This window comes from Sceloporus undulatus, chromosome 2 (assembly GCF_019175285.1).
Source record: "Sceloporus undulatus isolate JIND9_A2432 ecotype Alabama chromosome 2, SceUnd_v1.1, whole genome shotgun sequence".
Lineage (NCBI taxonomy): Eukaryota > Metazoa > Chordata > Lepidosauria > Squamata > Phrynosomatidae > Sceloporus > Sceloporus undulatus.
The window spans coordinates 94,611,774-94,625,324 of record NC_056523.1 but is presented as its reverse complement, the minus strand read 5'-3'; the positions used below and the strand labels follow the sequence as shown (position 1 = coordinate 94,625,324).

The 13,551-nt window shown below is 39.9% G+C and overlaps 1 protein-coding gene across 19 annotated transcripts in view; it reads right to left on the bottom strand.

Annotated features, from left to right (window-relative positions):
• LOC121921570 (collagen alpha-1(XXIII) chain-like) overlaps positions 1 to 13,551 on the bottom strand; it is a 445,373-nt gene that overhangs the window by 183,271 nt on the left and 248,551 nt on the right. The gene's annotated exons all lie outside the window — the stretch shown is intronic.

The window sequence follows — 13,551 nt, the reverse complement described above, 5'->3', positions numbered from 1 at the left end:
TATTTGTTCTGCTTGGGTTGATATTGATGATTTCACTTGTCATTTGAAAGAAATAAAAGTCTTGAGTGGTAGCATTTCAGGTCCTTTATATTTTTTTACACCAAGTTCCATGCAAAATGACCAAACCCAGCCATTTTCGGCTGGTGCTGGTGGAGAAAAGTTGGTTTATCAAGTAGTCACAACCTTTAATAAAAATGATTGGGATGTCAGCCTGGGTTAAATTTCTAAATTTAAAGATCTTGTAGAAACAAATAATAAAATCAGCTTTATCAATGTAAAAAAAATTAAAACAATAAAAAATATTTTAAAGAGGTGGAATTAAACAATTCAACAAGTTAAATTTGCTGTGTGTCTTTAAGTCATTTCCAGCTTATGGTGACCCTCAGGCAGTGATGGCGAACTTTTTAGGGACCAATTGCCCAAACTAAAAGACCTTCTAAAAATAAAGGTCACTCAGTGGGCTTATGACTCAGTGGGGAATAGAATCCTGGTCTCCAACACTCAAACCACTATGTCACACTGGCTCTGACAAGACAATTAAATAGTTTAAAACAATACATATATGAAGATGTATTTTCAAATACATTGGGCCCCAAAGGATTTAGTAAAAAGTCATATTTACTTGGTGCCAAAAATAACCAGCTTTGATGCCATTTGGCCCTATAAGGAGAGGGGATTCCACAGGCAGGGTGCCATCCCAGGGCAAAGCATCTCCTATGTTCTCTCACAGTGGTTTGCTCGGATTGAAGGGACACAGAGGATGTTCCCCACAGCAGATCTCAAATCTTGAACAAGTGTATATATACACACACAGGGACATGCATTCCTTCAGGTATCAAGTTCTCAAGCCATATAGGGTTTGAATATCATCACCAGCACCTTGAATTAAGACTGGAACCATATTGGCAGCCTGTGCAACTTCTTTAAGTCCAGTGCTTTCTGTGGTTTCTGTGCAATGTTCTGGTAAACCGTCTTTCTGTTGCATTTTGTACTACTTGCAGCTTCTGAGGTACCTCCATGCAAACAGCCACTGCTTTGGCCTCAGAGGGAGAGAAGGACCAGGCACAGGTCCACCAGGCCTAGCCCAGAGGCAAAAGAAGTGCCCTCCCTTCATTCCAACTACTACTACACTGGCCTTGGAAGGAGAGAAGAACCGGAACTATCTGCTGCATTTGATCCCCTTCCCCACTTCTATTTCCTTCTCTTATTGTGTCATGTCTTTTTAGATTGTAAACCCGAGGGCAGGGAACTGCCAGATTAGTAATATGTAAACCATTTTGAGAGCATTTCTAAAGAGTTCTTTTACATTATAAATACGAGTGCACAAACTACTGGAATAAGGGCTCTCCAATTGACCCCATGAATATCTACATGAAACAAAGTATGTTGCTTATGTTCCTGAGAAGATCTTTTAAGACTGTAGCACATTTTCAATTTTATTGTTATATCCAAGGCAATACATATACATGATACTGCTCAATCAGTGGTCTACTTCAAACATTATACCCGGAAAGCACTTCAAGAAAACCATGGAAGATAGTAATGTCATGTAGATGAATATTGCACAAGTGCACATAGATTTACTGTATGCCAACTTCCATGGATTTTATACTAGGGCTAAAAAAATATTGGAGCCATCAATATGTAACTCATATTGATACAATGACTGATCAGTACAGAACAGATCAACACCGTCTGGTGCTTTCTGTTAGACCCATCTAAAACTAATGAGTCTCTACTACATTGCTTAGCCCAAATCTGTTATTGTTGCTATTTTTAACTGATGAATAGTTAGAAATCTCCTTGAAAGCACGAGTCTTGGCCTCATTTGGTATAAATTCCTCCCCAAACCAGTCCCTCCCCCCAATAAGTCAGGATAGGATACATTACAGAAAACCCCATGCTGGAAAGCTATTGACTTCGACAGGAAATTGTATAAAGCTAAAATCAAGTTGGACACTTGACAGAATAATTAGAATGCATTTAGAGTGAAATAACTCCAACTGCCCAAAGCAAACAGATAGTTGCCAGAAATGCAACTTAAATTGCTGAAACTGCAAAATAAACAGTGTGTGGATTTAGTAGGAATATTCTTGCCATTTGCACTATTGATACAACTTTCCTATTCTGTTGTTCCTTGAAGTGATGTTTGGATGAAAGAACACTCTCAGGCAGAACAATCTTTCCCACTGAGACATGTAACTGAAAATTGTACATTTGTAAAACTTCAAGTCCAATTCATTTATCTTAATTCACTCCCCACTAACAGCAATTAAATCAATTACTAGAAGAAACACTTCCTCTTCTAACATTACAAACTGGACATGTAGTTAAATATTCTGATTGGATTTGTCAAGAATTTTAAAATTCTGTATCATTTCCTAATTATTTTGTAAGACCACACAACTCATACCTGCCTTTACCAAATCAGGGTGCTGTAAATTACTCTGTATTCAATAATTTCTTCTATTCCTTTAATTTTGCTTTCAAAAATCAGCTGAACATGAACAACAACTACTAGACAGAGTGCATTCCAAACCACCTGGCATTATTTTCTGATGTTTCCACAGAGCTCATAATAATAATAATAATAATAATAGTAGTAATAATAATAATAATAATAATAAGTTTTATTTATATACCGCCCAATCACTGGGAATCCGAGCGGTTTACAACAGAGGGGATAATAGACGGTTCCCTGCCCTCAGGCTTACAATCTAAAAGACACGACACAAAAGGAGAAGGGAATGGTGAGGGGGGGGAGGGAATCAGGTCCTCGCTCCCCTCTGATGGTGGAACAAAAGCAGATGGACCGGAGGGAGGCTCTTTCCTTAGGCCTAGCCCTATTGAGTGGGCCAGCCTATTCTCCCCCTCCAGGCTGAAGGATGACAATTATGGGAGAGAGGGGTCTCTTTCTTCAGGTAGCCCTGATGCTGATGTGGGCCAGCATACTCTCTCCCTCCAGAGGCCGAAAGATGACAGTTATGGAGGGAGGAGCCTCTTTCTTTCGGCCAACCCCCTGGCTGGAAACTGCGGCAGCCTTCTCTCTCCTCAGACGACGAGACAGATGACCGTTAGCGGGCGGAGGCACTTTCTCAGGCCAGCCCTGATGGAATGGGCCAGCTTTTCTCTCCCCCGAGGCCGACGATGAAGTTAGGGAGGAGCGACTCTTTCTCAGGCCAGCCCTGACTGGATACTGGGACAGCCTTCTTCTCCTCAGAAGGCCAAAAGATGGAAGTTCGGGAGGAGGAGACTCTTTTTGCAGGCCAGACCCTGATGGAACTGTGCCAGCTTCTCTCTCCCCCCAGGGCCGAACAGAGACTAGTTTTTTAGGGAAGGGAGGAGCCCTCTCCTCCCCTTCTTAGGAATTCCTGATGGAAATTGGGCAGCCCCTTTCTCTCCTCCTTCATGAGGCCTGAAGTGACCGTTTAGGGGAGGGAGGAGCCTCTTCTTCAGGCCCAGCTCTGATGGAAAGGGCCAGCCTTCTCTCCCCTCAGAGGCAGAACTATGAAGAGTTAGGGAGGAGAGGAGCTCTTTTTCAGGCCACGCCTGATGGAACTGGGCCAGCCTTCTCCTATCCCCAGAGGCCGACGGAAAGATGACAAGTCTCGGGGGGAATGGGCGCGCCTTTCTGCCGGCCAGCCCTGATTGGATGGAATGGGCCAGCCTACTCTCTCTAGAGGGCCCGAAATCTGGCCGTTAGTGCGGAGGGAGCCTCTTTCTCAGGCCACCCCTGATTGGAAATGGGCCAGCATTTCGCTCCCTCAGAGGACCGACAGATGAAGCTATTTGGATTTTAATCAGAATTATTATGACAAATCTAGATAAATAAACCCAAGGTAGTCATGTTGGTCTAATAACAAATTCCAAAATTCATATGATGGCAATACTTTTACTAGACCATTGAAAAGGTCACAGGAATCTCATTGCTGTTTCAAAAACCAGATTTCTTCATCAGGCAAAGATCTTTTAAAAATATGTGGAACGGGAAAGTGTTGATGTTGATGTTAGAGAGGCTAGTCTAGAATTTGGCTTCATATGGTATATGATAAAGAGTATGCCAATTATTAATTTAGGCTCACTGTGCACTGCCTACAATGGCCCAGGGCCTGGTGGGAATAAGAAAAGCAATAAAATAATAGTTCAGATCCCTGCTTGGCCATGGAAACCCACTGGGAGACCTTGGGTGAGTTCATACTCACAGCTCCAGAAAACCTCATCATAGGTTCGCCTCAGGTGTAGCCAGAAAGTACTTAAAGGCACAACAGCAGAAGCAGCAACAACAAATACATGATAGGAAAGACAGTGTGGTATAGTAGTTTGAGTTTAGGACTTGGAGACAAGGGTTTGAATCTCTGCTCAGCGATGAAAAACCCCTGGGTGACTTTGGGCAAGTCACAGTGTCTCTGCCTCAGTGGAAGACAAAGGCAAGCCCCCTCTGAATAAATGTTGCCAAGAAATCACTGAGATATGTTAGTCTTAGGTCAGGCTATGTCAGAAATTATTTCAAGACACATGACAATAATAAAAAATACACAATAGCCACTATATTTGGTGAGGTACTTAAATTCTTGGCTACAGAACTCTCATCTCCTTCCCTGAAATACAGTTCTCATGGTTCACTCAGAAGAGAGAGCAACTGGAAATTAAATCAGTTTAAGTCTGTTATGGCACCTTGCAGAGAATTATAAGTCTGCAACTACAAATCCCAGAGTTTCTTAGGATAGAATCATGTCAACTCGATGAGTATAAAGCTGATTCAACTGTGTAGCCAGTTTCTGGCTTCCTGTTATGTGTGAAACAGCTATCATTATTTAAAGAAAATTCTTGTTTATTAAAGAAGCTAGATAAGCATGTTAAGGTTTACAGGTGGCACATTTACCAAATGAACAGTGTTCACTTTAAATCATGATGCCAGTTTATTCATAGTAGATATCATGCAAGTTTACAACAAATATTGGTTTATTCCTCCTGAGTATACGAGAAAAGCCGAAGGAGGTACAAATAAACCCAAAACTTTACTCTGGAGGGGATTTTAATATTTGTGCATATGTAGTGTTAAACCATAGTTCAGGTTTAAGTAATGTGGTTTATATATGAACTCTCCCATTTTAAATTTCATTTTGCCTCTGCATGGCATAGAGATCTGGCATTTTTAAAAGGGAAAATAGCTATGGTGGGTATTATTCCTGAGTAGAATAAAAAAATTCATCCCCACTTGACAAGCAAGATTACCATCTTGGCTCCTACAATAATCCTTATTTCAGGGAACATCTACCTCTGCCTTTCCCAATTAGCCCAACATCAACCCAGAAAGCAGCAAGATTTAATCCTATTCCTGAAACATTTTCAACAGATCCCTTTTGCTGCCAAGAGAAAGAGTCTGCATTCCTTTGTTTCTAACACCCCTGTGCCATATAGCTTGCCAGCTTCCATTATCCAATTGTAACTATAAGTGTTTTAGAAATATAACCTCTGGAGAAAAGCTTGCATTGTTTTACAGAATAAATCCAAATGACCATTGAGCCTACATCCTAGAATATTGTATTCATGACATATTAGTGCTATGATTTCATGTGTGTTTGTTTTATGAATGCAGGCAAGCTCTCCCCATCCAAACTTGATGCTCTGGGGATTAATTTCGTCTCAATAGCAGGAGACATCAACATTAAACTATGATGATTTTAAACAAAAACACACCCCGTCCCCCTTTTGCAATATGAAATTTCAGTATATTCATTATATTTTAGAATCAAAGATTACCAGCTAGTTTAGAACAGATCCTTTTCCAGATGTCTAAATCCCTGCCCATGGGTGTGTGGGTATATGGGAAGGCAGGGCCTGCTCTTAATGTAGTCATGTACATATGCAGGTCTGAAAAGTGCCCTGATGTGTGCAAATGAGTTATATACATAGAGAATTTTATTCATGCAGCTGGGTAAATTCATAACCTGTTATTATGACTGGGTAAATATTCTGTTGAGAGCCAGTGTGGTGTAATTGTTTGAGTGCTGGATTACAACTCTGGGGTAGAATTGCTGCTCGGTCATGGAAACCCACTGGTTGACCTTGGGGAAGTCATTCTCTCATCCTCAGAGGAAGTCAAAGGACACCCCCCCCAACAAAACTTGCCAGGAAAACCCTGTGATAGAGTCGCCTTGGGGTTGCCATAAAACAGAAATGACTGGAAGGCATACCACAACAAATATTCTATTTCATGATGACATTTTATTTCATTTCAAATTACAGCAATGTATAAATCTTATAAATAATACCTAAAAAGAGACAGAAAGTCAGAAAGAGATTAGGGTTTTTGGGGGTGGGGGGTGGGGGGAAGTTGTTTTAAAAAGGCACTGCCAGGAAAGTTTTTACTTTCCCCTCCCTTCCACCATTTCTGTTTTAGTAAAGAAATGCTTGAATAGACTGGAAAATACATTTCAGAAGGCTGGATTTTTTTTTAAATAAATGGATGCCTGAATCAAATCTGATTCATACATATTAATTAACAGTCAGCATTCAACCCATACTGTTTTTATGTAGAAAGACAAGGAGGTTGGCAGGGTCTACTCTGAAAACCCCTCTATGAAACGTAATATTCCATTTCTTTGTTGAAGTAAGGCCAGAATGTACCCATGAGACCCAAGAATGGCAAAGTACCACATGGAAAAATTATTTCTAGACAAAGAATCTAGACTCATAATGAATTCTACAATGATCCTAAGGGCTGAATGCTGAATCTGAAACAACAGATGCAGAATGATATAGTCAGTGGCACAGTGGACAACTCCCACATTTCTCTGAACAAAATAAAGACAAAGTATGGAAATTTCTCAGAACCAAAATAAGAAAAGAAAGAAAATCTTCACTATGGCCTTGAACAGACAGGCCGAATGAAGCAACTTCCAGCTGCTTTGGAGGTGTGCCATTTTCATGACACATGCCTCCAAAGCAGCTAGAAGCCGCAGCGACATCATGCTCCTGTCCTTTTGACTGGAGCAAAAAAGTGCTGGGATAATTTGGATCCTGAAAGAACTGGTTGGTCCCGCTGAGCACAGCCCACTTTCGGAGTGGGTCATGTGGTCAGTGGGGTTTGGACCTGCTTCCAGGCAGAGTGGACTCAGGCTGCTCCTTTGTGCCCATTTGCTCCACCCCATGTCGAGAAACAATATGCTACTAATAGAGAGATAAGGTTTTCCTATGCAGGTTGTACCAGAGCAGGTGGTATGCAATTGTGTTTCTTCAGAGTGTGGAAAAGCTACTTTTTTCAAATTACAAGTTCCAGAAATCATGGGCACTGGCCATGCTGGGTGGGGAGCTCTGGGAGTGGTAATGTAAAATCTAACTGTTCCAAGATGTGTGTGCACTGTTTGCCTTCAAATCCTTTCCGACTTATGGCAACCCAATGCGAACCTATCAAAGGGTTTTCTTGGCAAGTTTCTTCTGAGTGTTAAGTGTTTATTTGGGAATACTGTATTTCCTTCCTGTAGTTATTATCTGCCCTATGCTCAGTAGCTGTCTATTCTGGTATGACAAAAGAGCAGAATATTTTGGGGACTTTTTATCACTCAGAGTTCATTACTGGCCCTTTGAAGTAGAGAAGGTAATGATGAAGTGTTAAATTTTTTTCTGTGTAGTATGTGTGTATTATGTCATACCATTAACCCATGGCCTCTCCTTCTGTAGTACAGTTGACCCTCCATATCCACAGATTCTGCATCCACAGATTCAACCATCCATGGCTTGAAAATATATATATATATATATATATATATATATATATATATATATATATATTCAATTCCAAAAAGCCAACCTTGATTTTGCCATTTTATATAAGGGACACCATTTTACTATGCTATTGTGTATAATGGGATTTGAGCATCCACATATTTTGGGATTCATGGAGGGTCCTGGAACCAAACTGCACCAGTACCAAGAGCCCATGATATATGAATTCTTTGCACAAATATTACTTCCACATGTTCACTATCCTATATATCACCATGCAGATTACTGGTAATACACACACACAATCACTTGTATTGGGAGAAAGGCGGGATATAAGAAAATAACAACAACAACAACAAAAATAATAACTGTATATCTGTTTTTGCATGGCAAAGGCATTCTACCACATGTGCACATGTAGGGAATTCATCACATGTGGTCATGCAGATACATACTTCTATTTGCAAAGTACAGATCTATTGGAAATTTGTCACCTATGAAATATATTAAGTGCCAGTCAAAACTCTGTTTTGTATTTATTTTAATCAAAATTTATGTTCTGTTTCAGCTAGATGCTTATTTGTTTTGTTTTGGGATGCTCTGGCTGTCAGCGAAAGCTTTTTGCTACTTTGGAACTCTGCAATGATTTTGAGGTATAAGGGCCACTGAAAGAGGTACAGTACTTGTGTTAAAAAATCATTCAGTAATGTATATTAAGTACTGTTTTGGAGGGTTCCATAGTTAATTTACATTTCATATAAATGATTTTAATGGTTTACCAGGTTATACAATTTTTTTATGTTGCTATTTCTTTCTTGTCATGCATGCAACAGAACTGGTGGGGGTAATATAGGCTGATAATTCTAATTCTCTTTTAGGTATAATTTTCTTCTTCCCACTAAAGTAATATGTATTTCATTGTGTTGTGCATTCTTAACAAGACAGTAGAATAATTTTGGCTGATCCTCAGATATTTTAGCTACTAGGTTCCTTATGACACAATCTTTATTGAAAGACTGCCCAAAACAATTTAATGTGGTTTGAACAGTCTTATTCAACGATCTCAGACCAGATGTGCCATCTTCCTCACTGCCAGCCATTCAGAAATTACTGAGCCAAGAATGTAAAGTTCACAACACTCATTTTGATTAATTTGTGTTCTAAGGGAGGGGGGACTGGAGCTCCTTTTGTCTGAGTTTTACCCTTGGAACTGCACTTTCAATTATTATTTTTTTAAAAAACTTGACAACCAATTTACTTTACCAATAATTCATTTTAATTTTAAAATCCAAACATGATCAATAGGTTTTAATAATACATTTAGCTCTATGATGCTGTATATGTCTTCAAGTTGCCTGCTGACTTATGATGACCCCATGAATTTCATAGGATCTTCTTAGGAAAGAAAGTCTAAGGCTGAAGCAGATGGTTCAGAAGGAGAGATCTCTGGCTGTGATTGCTCCTGAACTGCGGTGACCAGATGGCCTGCTCCTGAAGTGGGCTGCCACCACAGTCCTGAACAGGCCACCAGTAGGAGCGGATTAAATCTGCTCCTTTTGCCAGAGGCTTTGGGATGCCTTAGGTGGTCTCGGAGCAGCTTCTGGCCATTTTGGGGTGTGCATCATCTAAGCACCACACCCCTGGAATGGCCGGAGGCTGCTCTATATGGCCCACCTGTTTTAGGCCTTTGTCAAGTCCTTCCTCTAAACTGTATCCTACAGCACCTGGTATTCATTGGTGGTCGCTCCATACAGATCTAAAACCTTTAAAAACCTTGATTGCTGTCAAATACTAGATGTCTATCATACAAACAAAAGGCTATATTGATTCAAAAATCATTTTTCTTAAAATATGGGATATAAACTACATTCTGCTGAAGATGGGAGCAGTAATCCAACATCAGGAAGTCACTATTCGGGGGGTGATGCTGAAGACATCCATCACAAAGGATCACAAAGCCATTGATCAGGATTGATTTGATTTTTAAAAAACTTTTGATTATGAAAAAATTTACTTCTGCATCGTGACTATAATAATAGACCTTGTTTCAGACACAAGTTCTTTCCTAACCCTGTCCATGTACTGTAATTTCAGTTAGAATGGTTAGAGTGGAAAGCATCTCTCATATATTATTTGTGATTATATCATCTCACACACTCCTTTAAAACCATTATGATACAGTTTAATAAATATATCCCCATTAAATGATATATAACAAACATATAACAAAAAGTCCTGTGGCTCTTTTTAAAAAATCATAAATGTATCACAGTGTATGTAGACTACAGTCCAACTTAGCAGATGCATGAAGTGTTTTTCAGAATTTCAGGTTTGTATTATATGGAGTGACTAACAGAAGTTAACTGAAGTTATTTGAGTGATTAACAAACATAACAAAATTAATAAGCAAAGTGTTTTGCTTATTAATGGAATTATTAAGTTCTGTGATTAACTGTTAATTGCTCAAATAAATATATATATATTTAGTTATTAACTGAATCCTATCTGGATTCAGAACAAACTTGTAAGTAGTGTTGTTTGTTTGCTTTTAAATCATCCATCTATCTATGGATACTGATGCAGGTAATAAAGAATTGGAAAGTCTTGATACTTTCTGAGAATTTTTACCCATCTGGAGGCATGTTTAAAAACATGAGTGCTGCTTACAGGTTGACAGGCTAAACAAAGAACAGAGCTCCAATGATTTTAACTGTTGTACAAAATAGAGGGGAGAGATGTAGCTATTGCAAATTATCCTGTCATCCTAGTGTTGTGACATGAAAAGCTCCACTTGATGAAAACCGCCTTACACCTCAGGAGCTCTGTCTTCTACTGAGTCTAGCAATCCTAACTTCTGTTATGGTGTTTTGAGTCATGAGACTAAGGAGTGAAATCAATCTACCTGATTTATGGGACCAAAATCATAAAGGCTTCATGTGAATGGCCCTTCTGGCTTGACAAAGGAGAAGAAGTTCAAGAGGGCAACCAGAAAACTGAAGAAGTTTTGAAATGTGAAATCTAAGCAAAACATAAAACATTAAAAGATACAATGAAACACAAATAAAGATAATAGTTTAATGTATTTGAGCTCTTCACAGCTGCTCTGTTCTTTAAACAGGATGGTAAATCAACAGTTGTGAGTGACTACTGAAAGTAAACAAGGGAGCAAGGCTAAACATTATTACTAAGTAAACATTTAATTTAAAATTGGTGGAGGATTTTCTGATTGTAAGAAAATTAAGGAAAATTAAGATAAAAAGCGATGTTTGTGAAAGGGTTGTTCCTACTGGACTTTTTACTACTATTGCCCAAGGTACTATTGCTATTGCCTGATGGCATCTGGCACCTAAAGGGTTGATATGTCCCACAGATTATCCATTTATATAAAATAGGACTTCCTCTCCATGCTGTATCACAATCTGTTTCTGAAAGTCCCATTAAATTTGAAAATGGTTTGGAAGCTTTTACTAAAATAAAATGAGCCCAGAACCCACCCACCAGGGGACACAGAACTCTTTGGACCTCAGCGTTTCTAAAGTTTAATAGCCTTGAAAGCTGGAGAGTGGAGATGTTTTGGTTATTCTGTGTTAATATAGGCTTCCTTGCACAGTGTTAGTTTCCCTTTCTCTGGAAGACTTGGGACACAGCAAGCTGTGATAATTATATATTACAGATGCCAAAAAAACCAGCCCAAAACTTGCTGCAAGAATACGATCAAACTAAAGTGAAGCACATTAAAAGAGAAACATCCCTACTGATATCAAGTGATTGGGTGGCACACTACCTTTACTCCTTCCCACCATACTCCAGTTCACTATACCCATAAAGCATACAAAATGTGCAAACTGGATTTCTGATGTATAGGGCCATATTCTTAATAATATGGAACTGTTTGTTCTGATAGTCTTCAAAAGAGCAAATAAACATTTGAGGGCCACACCCATTTCTGTGGTAATACAACCCACAATTCCTTATAATTCACAACATACACAGCAAACTGGGGTACATAATGCAAATAATCACGTGAAAGCCAGATGATGAAACTATATTCAAGGAGCAGAGACAGAATTATGAAAATACAAGATTTTTAAATATATGAGAGTAGATTGTGGACAATTCAGTGAAAGTGAACTGAGCAGTCCTTGGACATTCTACCATATTCGAACAGGTTCTTGTTCTCCTGTCCCAAAAAAGTTTGTTGACTGTTTGGTGATGCATAAGGCCCAAGGGCCTCTCATCAGTCCCAGTGTGTTGGCATGTCTACCCCTTGAGTCAAAAATGCAGATAGAGAATCCCTCATAAAGTTTAAAATACATTCTGAAGTACCATGGTGCATGGTTTGATCACTGGATTAGGACTCTAGAGACTAGGATTCAGATCCCTGCTCAACCATGGAAATCCACTGAGTGACCTTGGGTAAGTCACTTGCTCTCTCAGCCTCAGATAAAGGCAAAGGCAAACTCTCTCTGAACCAATCTTCCCAAGAAAATTCCATGATAGTTTTGCTCTAGCATAGCAATAAGTTGGACTTGACATCAAGACACACAACAACATTACTGCCAGCATCAGGATCACATTATGTGGTGTAATTGAGAGTAAGTATAACCTTTATGTGCAAAAGATACCAGGCGCAGTTTCTATCATTTCCACTTAAATGAATCTCAGGTAGTTGGATGGGAAATTAAGGAACTGTTCTTGCAATACATGAACACAGTGGCCAAAATCGGGAATGATTTATGAATGTGGTATAGAGGACAATTTTTGCCCTGTGCCCCTCCAAAGGCCTTACTTCCATCTCCTAGGGGTACACCAGAAGTGACCCAGCATCATTTCAGGGCACATGTTTGTTCAATCCTCAGCCAGAATCAATAAATCATAGAATCGTAGAGTTGGAAGAGACCGCAAGGGCCATCCAGTTCAACTCCTGCCATGGGCAGAAATCCAAATCAAAGCATCCCTGACAGATGGCCATCCAGCCTCTGTTTAAAGACCTCCAAGGAAGGAGACTCTATCACCCTCCGAGGGAGTGCATTCCACTTGCCGAACAGCCCTTACTGTCAGGAAGTTCCTCCTAATGTTGAGGTGGAATCTCTTTTCCTGTAGCTTGCATCCATTGTCTCCGGTCCTAGTCTCTGGAGCAGCAGAAAACAAGCTTGCTCCCTCTTCAATAGGACATCCCTTTCAAATATTTAAACAGGGCTATCATATCACCTCTTAACCTTTTTCTCCAGGTTTAAACATCCCCAGCTCCCTAAGTCGTTCCTCATAGGACATGGTTTCCAGACCCTTCACATTTTGTCGCCCTCCTTGGACACGCTCCAGTTTCTCAATGGTCCTTTTGAATTGTGGTGCCCAGAACTGGAATGCATATTCTAGGTGGGGCCTGACCAAGCAGAATACAGTGGCACTATTACTTCCCTGGATCGAGACACTATACTTCTATTGATGCAGCCTAAAATGCAATTGGCCTTTAGCTGCCGACATCACACTGTTCACTCATGTTCAACTTGTGGTCTACTGGACTCCTAGATCCCTTCACATGTAGTTTCATTCAGCCAGGTGTCCCCCATCCATACCTGTGGCTTCATTTCTGCCCTAAGTGCAATACCTTACATTTCTCCGTGTTGAATTTCATTTTGTTAGCTTTGGCCCAGCTTCGGTCTGTTCAGGTCATTTTGAATCTGATTGTGTCCTCTGGAGTATTAGCTACCTCCTAATTGGTGGTCATCTGCAAATTTGATAAGTATTCCCCCAATTTTGCCTCCAAGTCATTGATAAAGATGTTGAATAGAACTGGCCCGAGGACAGAGCCTTGTGGACCCA